The following is a 9979-nucleotide window of genomic DNA, read 5'->3' on the forward strand; positions in this document are numbered from 1 at the left end:
TCATTTATCATTATTGCGGAAATACTTGCCTGATGCTTCACATATTATTCAGCCAAACGAGGCCGAACTAGACGAGACACTGAGTTATTTTGAGAAACCGATTCAGATTCTCGATCGAAAGGAAAAGCAACTCAGAACGAAGACTATTCCGCTTGTGAAAGTTCAGTGGAGTCGTCATGGCATCGAGGAAGCTATCTGGTAGACTGAGTCAGATATGAGACAGAGATTCCCAGAGTTATTTCACTAATGTGAGTATTCTTATTTGGCTTCTATTCTCCATTCCTTATTGTATCTGATTTGATATCTGATTTGATTATCTGTGATTTCGGGGACGAAATCAGATCTTAGGGGGAGAGAAATGTAATGCCTGAGATTTTGATTACTGTAATTTGATATGATTTGTTGGTAATTGTAATGTGATTATATACGGAACGGATCAGACTGGGATAGCCGAAAAGGAAATTGAATTATGTGCGAGGATAAGCCCTCGCGCATATGTGCGACCACGCCGGGTGCATATGCGCGAGGCAGGCAGAGAAACTCGCGCATATGCGCGACGTGTATTCGCGCATGAGCGCGAGGGTACCCGAGAGTTGTGAAGGACCTCGCGCATATGCGCGGAAGAGGTGCGCGCATATACGCGAGCTGCCGTGAGGATGACGCGCCGAGACTTAGTGTCTCGCGCATATGCGCCGAGAAGGGTCGCGCATATGCGTGAGACTTGCTGTGCAAAGGAGAGAGCCACGTTTCTAAGCATGCATGAGACATATATAAAAATGGTTAAGAGTCTTTCATTCTCCTTAGAAAGAAACCGAAAGTTCTCTAGAGGAAAGCGTTGATTCTTGATGCTGTAATTCAACTTGTGAGAAATCTGTCCGTTCGTTTTTCAATCCGACTTCGGTACTGAGTTTTTAACGACGAGAGCTTTAACTTGACGTAAGCTTCTTATGTTTTGATACGATTTGAAATTATGATACTACCAAAATCGGTTATGATTCATAAATGGTGTTTTTGATATGTTAGACATTGTATAATCAAAACCGGATTGAAGAACGGATACCGTATAGAATTGTTATGATTTTTTGAGTTGATTTGATTGAGATGTGATATCAGATTTGTATTGTATCGATTATGAAATGTTGGAATTGATATATGTTGATGTGTATTGCAGGGTATATTGAGATTGCACAGTTACGCTGTCGAAACAGAATTTGATTCAGTTCTGATTATATCCAGTATTGATCTGAGTTGTATATTGATACGATACCTTCGATATTATCATTGCTTGATTGAATATTGACAGGCAATAAATCCGAGACTTCGACAGAATCAGAGTGACCGAAAGAAAGGTATAAATCAATGTTGATTCGGTATTGCACAACTCGAGTTTGATTCAACTTGAGTTTTCCAAAATCACATACTGAATGATTATTGCAATTCTTGAGATTGTTATGCTTAGTCTATTGATTTATAGCAGAGCAGGTGTAGAGTTATTGGCTGATGTGCCTAGTCATTGGCTGATGTGCCATGTCTTCCGCGTTTCGCCAAGACACTGGATGTTTGGTTTATATCGATGTCGCTTTGGAGTTGATTCATTCCTATTGCTGAAATTCGATATAGGTGCCCCATATCCAGGAACCGAGATCCCTAGATTAGAGATGAGTCGAGTCTGAGATGACGAGTCCAGAGTTTATTTACAGCTTTATATCGATACATGTCTTTCTGATTTGATACATGATATTGATATGTGTTTCATGCTTTTATATATGCTTTTATGTTACTGCATGTTTACATTGTTATGTATTTCTCACCGGAGTTATCCGGCTGTTGTCTTGTTTGTATGTGTGCATGTCAACGGTTGGGACAGGATCAGGGTCACGAAGAGAATGAGAGATTGAAGATTAGCGTGGAGATCCGGACTTAGAGTAGAGTGATTTTCAGTACTTGATGTAGTGCTTAAACTCTAGTTGTGATAAACATATGTTGTACATGATTTGTACTTTATGTTGATATTTATATCAAATTGATTACTTTACGTTTCCGCATTTGTATATTAGACCCAGATTAATTAAATGATCCTAATAATGATTAAGAAGATGGATTAGGTTCGGGTCCCCACAGATAGACGACCATCAGCTGTTCACTCTTTCCAGCCACCGACTACTACTGTAAGGTCCAAAATTAAGACGACGTAATCCAACTGCATGCAAACTTAAGAAATATGAAAAATGAGTAATTAATTGATTTTAATTGCTAATTAATTATGTGACATACATGTTTATATGTTAAATGAGGTGTGTGATGAAAATTTTATTCTCTTTAAACATGTTTTCATCATAAACAAAGAAATAAACATCGTCATCCTTGCACCTCTCAAAATCATAACCAAACCAACATAAATCATGCAAATAGGACACACAAAATGTACTATCCATGTAATCCTCACAACCATCACCAATCAAATATAAATCATGGAAATAGAACACACTAAAAGGCTCATGATAGGCGGATCATCGAAAGAGAATTCAAGGAAGGTGAAAATGTCATGCTCTACAACTCCCGGATGCGACTGTTTCCCAAAAAATTGAAGTCGCGATGGTCTGGTCCATTCGTGATTTCTAAAGTTTACCCATCGGGAGCTGTAGAATTGCAAGATGGAAAGGATGGGACATTTACGGTCAATGCCCAGCGACTAAAGCACTACATGAGTGGCACAATTGAGCCACAACTTGAAATCACCAATCTGCACTGCAACTGATCGACGGTCCAGCTCTCAACTATAAATTGAGAAATACCTCTTTTCCCTATTCAATTCAATTTTCTTATTTTATTTTATATTTTTATTTATTTATTTAGTAAAAAAATTTTATTTCGGGCGAAAGTTCACGACTGAGCGGTAAAAAATTACCGCTCGAGCGCGAACATCTCAGACATGATGAAATCTCCAGAGAGATTGGCGATAGAACGGTAATTTCTTACCGCTCGAGCGCGCCTGCACATTAATTCGGCCGCCCCCTTCTCCTTTCTTATTCTTATTTTTGTTCTCTCAATCCCTACTCCTCACTCGCACTCAATCTCGTTTTTGCAGAAAAATTCACTCCAAACATCAAGAATCATGCACCGTGGCTCACCCTCGTCCGTAAGAATCAAGCATCTCTCGCTTTTTCGGTCATCTCCTTCCCTTCGGTCACCATCTCCATCATCTACCACCATGGAACCCAAGAAACAAAAAGGTGCTCCCGGCTCTTCATCCTCATCTTCGTCATTTGATAGACATCGTTTTGTTAGTGAGACGGCTAGGGCTAGATATGAACACGCTAAGATTCATCGCAACCCAATTGCCGAGAGGGGATTCTGTAGGAAAATGGAAGATAGATATTTAGTTCCACTTGTGGAGTTGGGGAGACGTGGATGGGAACAATTTGGAAATCAACCTACGGCTACAGTGGTCTCAGTGGTTCGGGAATTCTATGCAAATGCCGCGGAAGGGAAGGATAGTAAGGTTTTTGTTAGAGTTCGACTTGTTTCATGTGACTCGGTTACAATTAACGCACTATTAGAGACACCTGAAGTTAATGACTCTCTATTTGAAGCATTCGTAGCCGACCCCAATTATGATACGATACTTGCAGCGCTGTGCCTTCCGGGCGCGATGTGGAAACCGTTGGGCAGACCACCAAGCTGTTTTGACGAGAAGTATTTGAAAGCCCAAATTGCCCTATGGTATCTATTTGTAGTCCTGCATGACTCTAACATGTCCCAAATAATTATTTAAGCTTACGTGAATTTTTTTTTTCATAATTTTATTTAGCTTAAATATTAGACTTTTTCATTTATCTTTAATTAACTGTTTTGACTGTGTTTTAATCCTGAAAAATCCCAAACTTTAATATAAAATTCCTAAATTTTAAATTTAGTCTTTTTATATTATTTTAGCCCTTATGAACCACGACTCGACCCCCGTGAGCCGTTTTCCGATTTTCATTAGTTTAAAAACCCTTAAATGACACAAAATCTTCGCCCCCGTGCCATCGCTTAATTTTATCGAGTTACCCCCGGACCATAATGAACCAGAACCTGCTCTACATGCTCGAGTACCCTACTGGACCTAGGAAACTCACGGAAACCTCCCCCAAATGGAAAACGAAGGCCTCCCTCACTCACCCTAAGTTGGCCGAGAAATCCTCGTTGGATAAGGACACTTGATCAAGCTCTCCTGGCCCTACCAACGAACCCAGCCCCGAAACAACCTAACAAGAACTTACCTAGAACCCTAAGGTCTCCCCCTGGCCCAGCCCAAAGTCCTCAGACCAAGCCCCTAAGCCCTGCACAGACGCTGCCCCTGCGCGCTGTTTCACCTTCTCGGGTGAGTGTCCTTGTCAACAAGGACTCTTCCCAAGCTATCCAGCTCGAGTCCTAGCATGGCTAGGACTCTACCCCTGACTCAAACCCATCCCTAGCCAGAGCCCTAGCCCAAGCCGTGACCCTCCAGCCCTCTACCACAAGGAACCCGATCGCCCCAAGTACATGACAGAAACTCACGGCTTCAATCTGTTCTGCTTGTTTCCCTTCGACTTAGTGAGTATGGTGAATTAGTTAGGACTTTAATTCATGTATAGACATTATCAGTTTATAACCTAAGACCATGGCAGCCCCTTCACGTGATAAAACATGAATTTGCATAAAAAAAATCCTAAGTTTTCTCATGAGTGCATGTAATAACCGAAACTTATGAAAATAACTTCATGTTTTTCGTGAATGCAAAAATTCCAACAATAATATGATATGATGGATGAGCAAAAGAGATTAAGGTGTGCCTTTGCGTATTATACGCTCGAATAATCGTTGACGACGAATAACGGGACGCGACTTTGGCATGTTCTTGCTTGCCCTTTCGAAAACCCTCTCCAATTTGTGTGTAGTGCTATGCAAGGGGGGTGGGGAGTGTTTTCAGAAAAGTGAAGTGTGTGGCCGATTATTTTTGTCTAAACTAGACTAGGGTTTTAATTATTCAATACTTTATATATTAGTTAATCACCTTCAAGGCTTTTTAGTCCTATTAAGCCATCTAATTGGGCCCATTAGTTTATTTAGGACACGATTAAAATATTAACAAAGTTTTTATTTAATTAAGTATGTGAATTTATTAGCCGGGTTGCCAAAAAGTTTGTATTTTAGTTGAAAACCAAAACCGATAAAATTTATGTCCCGGCGTATAAAATTACGTCAAAACCCCTTTATTTTCAGAAATACTAAAAAGCATCGACCATATTTTAAATAATTAAAATAATTATTTAACAAAACATTTTTACATTTTTCAGCCCTCGGTCCCCGTTCCTCGATCGTCACTTGAATATTCCTTAAAAATACCATTTTATGCATTATGACAATAAAATCTCCGGAATTCCTCCAACTGATCTAGTTAAAGCAGACTTCGTTCACCTGCATCAGTAAAGTTAAAGTTTAGTGCTTTCGTAGCCCAATATGCCCGATGCTCTAACTCTACAGGTAGATGACACATTTTACCAAACAATAACCCATATGGTGTAGTGCCTATAGGTGTTTTGAACGCAGTCCTATATGCCCAAAGAGCATCATCTAACTTTACAGACCAATCTTTTCGACTGACACCTACCACTTTTTCTAAAATCCACTTGATCTCTCGGTTAGACACTTCCACTTGACCCCTTGTTTGGGGGTGATAGGGGGTAGAGATTTTATGTGTGACACCGTATTTTCTCAAAAGTTTTTCAAAGAGTTTGTTGCAAAAATAGGTGCCACCATCACTAATGATTTCTCGTGGTGTCCCAAACCTGTTAAAAAAAATTTCTTTATAAATTTCAGGACCACTTGAGCATCATTAGTGGCATATGCTTCTGCCTCTACCCACTTCGACACATAGTCAACCACCACCAAAATATATTTTTTCGTGAATGAGCTGGGAAACGGTCCCATGAAGTCTATTCCCCACACATCAAAAACCTCATACTCAATGATATTATTTAAAGGCATTTCATGACGGTTAGAGATGTTACCTGTCCATTGGCATTTATCACAGGCTAGCACATAAGAACGAGCATCTTTAAAGAGGGTTGGCCAATAAAATCCACATTCAAGTACCTTAGATGCCGGCTTTGTTCGTCCAAAATGACCACCTACCTCACGGTCATGGCAATGGTTGAGAATTTGACCAAACTCTTCCTCTGCAACACACCTTCTGATCATAGAATCTGCACATATTTTGAACAAGAAGGGTTCCTCCAAAAAATAAGATTTCACGTCTGAAAAGAATTTCTTTCTTTTGTGAAATGTTAAATTTGGGGGGGAGGGCTGAGCCTGTAACAAGAAAATTCACAAAGTTTTCAAACCACCGCTAACAGCTATTCATCCGGAAACCAATCATCTATCTCATCGTTTTCACAATTTTTACTAACGTGCTCTAGCGTAGAAAGATGATCAGCTAATACATTTTCTACACTTTTTTTATCTTTTATTTCGAGGTCAAACTCTTGGAGAAGTAATATCCACCTAAGCAATCGTGGTTTGGCCTCTTTCTTAGCAAGCAGATATTTAAGGGCAGAGTGGTCATTAAACACAATTACTTTCGACAAAACAAGGTATGAATGGAACTTGTTAAGTGCAAATACTATTGCAAGTAATTCTTTTTCCGTGGTGGCATAATTTAATTGTGCTTCATCTAGAGTCTTACTTGCATAGTATACAATATGAAATACCTTGTTCCACCTTTGGCCAAGGACAACACCAACGCAGTATCGCTGGCATCGCACATGACCTCAAAGGGTAGATCTCAATCTGGTGCCACCAACACAGGAGTCATCACCAAGCGCTCCTTTAGATCCTCGTATGCCTGCAGATAGTTAGAATTAAACTCAAAGGATACATCTTTCGTAAGTAAAAAGGATAGAGGTTTGGAAATTTTTCAAAAATCTTTGATAAAACGCCTATAAAAACCGGCGTGGCCTAGAAAAATTCTAACTCCCTTTATTGAGGCTGGTAGTGGTTGGTTCTTTATGACTTCTATTTTTGCTTTGTCCACCTCAATCCCTTGTTCCGAAACCTTGTGCCCTAAAACAATTCCCTCTTGTACCATAAATATTTCAAGAAATGTTTTAATCATATCATGGAATATAGCAGTCATGCAACGTTGAAACGTAGCAGGGGCATTACAAAGACCAAAATGCATACGGCGGAAAGCAAAAGTTCCATAAGGACAAGTGAAAAAGGTTTTCTCTTGGTCCTCAGGTGCAATAGTGATTTTATTATACCACGAATACCCATCTAGAAAACTGTAAAACTCATGCCCCGCTAGTCTATCCAACATCTGATCAATAAAGGGCAGAGGAAAGTGGTCCTTACGAGTGGCATCATTCAACTTCCTATATTCAATACACACTCTCCACCCCGTAACTGTCCTCATGGGAATAAGTTCATTCTCTTCATTAGTGATCACCGTAATCCCACCTTTTTTGGGCACACTCTGAATAGGAATTACCCATGCACTATCTGAAATAGGATAGATAATACCTGCATCGAGAAGCTTAATGGTTTCTTCCATCAAGATTTTGTGCATGCAGATTGATGGACTTATTCCCTTGATGTCTGCCACCATCCAAGCAAATGTCTTTTTGTGCTCTTTGAGAACTTGCAACAATTTTTCCTCCATAGCATCTGTCAAAGCTGCAGAAATAATGACAGGTAAAGTGTTATTCTCACCCAGGTATATGTACTTTAGGTGCGGAGGTAATGCCTTGAGCTCAAGCGTCGGTGGTTCGTCGATGCTTGACTTTGGAGGGGTCAAATCTTTTTGCTCTCCTAAATGATCCAATCTCGTTCTCATTGACTTTCTCCATGGATGGTTGGCATTAAAATATGCCACTATTTCAGCTATTTCTTCATCCAAGTCTTTCTCCTTCAATTCAGTTGTGAGGGTGGCTTCCAATGGGTCTTTCATGGGATCCTGCAAAAAATTACACACAAGTGAGTCCACAACATCAATTCTAAAACAGTTATCAGTGTACAGTGTGTGCTTAAGAGCATTAAAGACGTAAAAAGTAATTTCTTCCTCGCTCACTCGCAATCTCAACTTCCCTCCTTGAACATCAATCAGGGCCTTGCCAGTCGCAAGGAATGGTATCCCTAGAATCAACGGCATCTCCACGTTTTCCTCCATGTCAAGTACCACAAAATCTGCAGCAAATAGGAATTTGTCCACCTTTACCAAGACGTCCTCTATGACTCCTCGCGGGTGTTTGACAGATCTGTCTGCTAGTTGCAAGGACATCTAGTGTTGACTTAGGTTCTCCTAATCCGAGTTTCCTGAATACAGATAACGGCATAAGATTTATACTCGCACAAAGATCACTCAAATTTTTTTGAAATACAATATCACCAATCACGCAAGGAATAGAAAAACTCCCTGGGTCCTTCAGTTTCTGTGGGATCTTGTTTTGTACCAATGCATAGCAGTTCTTAGTCAGATTAACCGCCATGTGATCCTCCAATTTTCTCTTGTTTGCTAAGATGTCCTTCAGAAATTTGGCATAACTAGGCATTTGCTTCAAAGCATCGGTAAAAGTAATATTGATATGCAATTTTTTAAATAACTCAAGAAACTTACCGAATTGTTCATTTAATTTTGCCTTTTTTGGAAGGATAACAATTTTAGTTTGTGTAGTGGGTGCTGGTGTTGAGTTGGAAGACTTACCTTTTGATGACTCAGTCTGTTCACCCTGTACTTGAGTTTTTTCTGTCCCTCTAGCCCCTAAGATCTTTCCACTCTTCAACTCGATGGCCTTCACTTGCTCTTTTGGATTGGTCTCTGTGTTACATGGCAAGGTGCCCGGCTCTCTATTAGCTATCATCTTTGCTAACTGTCTAATCTGATTCTCCAGCCCCTTTATCGATGCATCTTGATTTTGGAGTCTGGTTTCAGTGGACGAGATAAACTTAGACATCAAATGCTCTAAATTGGACTTTTTTTCTCTAGGAAGGTCAGATCAGTACAGTGGTTGTTTCCCATATTGTTGTCATCCTTGTGGTCGATTCTTCCTGTTTTGGCCACCCCATGAGAAGTTGGGATGTTTCCTCCATCCAGGGTTGTATGTGTTCGAATAAGGGTCATTCCTTGGACGGTTTTGGACTCCCACTTGATTTATTGGTTCCCTTTCTTTCACATAAAAGGGATTTCCATCTTTAAATTCCGTAACATAGTGTTCTCCTCCGCATTTTTCACAAAATATCTCTTGAAGACGCATAGCCGTGCCACCCATATTCAACCGTCCAACTTCATGTTCAAAACATCAAGCTGTGCAGTGATAGCAGAAAGGTCAGTTACCTGGTGGACTCCTGCACTTCTCCGCTGGTTGTTCCTTTCAGATTGAGGATGATAGCTGCTAGCAGCCATCTCCTCCAACAACTCATATTCTTCCTCAGCAGTTTTCCTCAAGAGGTTTCCACATGCACCATCATCTATCATAGTACGATTATGAGTAAGCAAGCCATAGTAAAAGTTTTGAACAACTAACCCAAGTGGCAGTTCGTGATGAGGGAATCTTCGTAATAGATCCTTGAAACGCTCACATGCTTCATATAAAGACTCCTGCTCGAATTGTGCAAATATAGTGATGTCTACCCGCAGCTTCATGGTCTTTGATGGAGGAAAGTATTTGATGAGAAACACTTTCGCCATGTCCTCCCATGTGGTAATCGAACCTATAGGTAAACAATTTAAGCATGCTTTAGCTTTATCACGTAAGGAGAAAGAAAATAAATGCAACCTAACAGCATCATCAGAAACTCCATTAAATTTAAAAGTATTGCAAATTTCCAGAAAATCTGTTATGTACGTGTTTGGGTCATCTACTGCAGATCCTCCAAACTGGACTGTATTCTGAATCATCTGAATTATAGCTGGCTTGATTTCAAAGTGATTTGCTCGCACAATAGGCCTCACAATGTT

General features: G+C 40.1%; 1 non-coding gene across 1 annotated transcript; it reads left to right on the plus strand.

Moving 5' to 3' along the window:
- The first annotated feature begins 9554 nt into the window (after positions 1-9554).
- LOC142530236 (small nucleolar RNA R71) lies at positions 9555-9660 on the plus strand. Its single transcript, XR_012816077.1, has one exon. It is a non-coding gene; the product is annotated as a small nucleolar RNA R71 (small nucleolar RNA).
- The last annotated feature ends 319 nt before the right edge of the window (positions 9661-9979 follow it).

The sequence above is a fragment of the Primulina tabacum genome, chromosome 16 (genome assembly GCF_025594145.1).
Source record: "Primulina tabacum isolate GXHZ01 chromosome 16, ASM2559414v2, whole genome shotgun sequence".
Classification (NCBI taxonomy): Eukaryota; Viridiplantae; Streptophyta; class Magnoliopsida; order Lamiales; family Gesneriaceae; genus Primulina; species Primulina tabacum.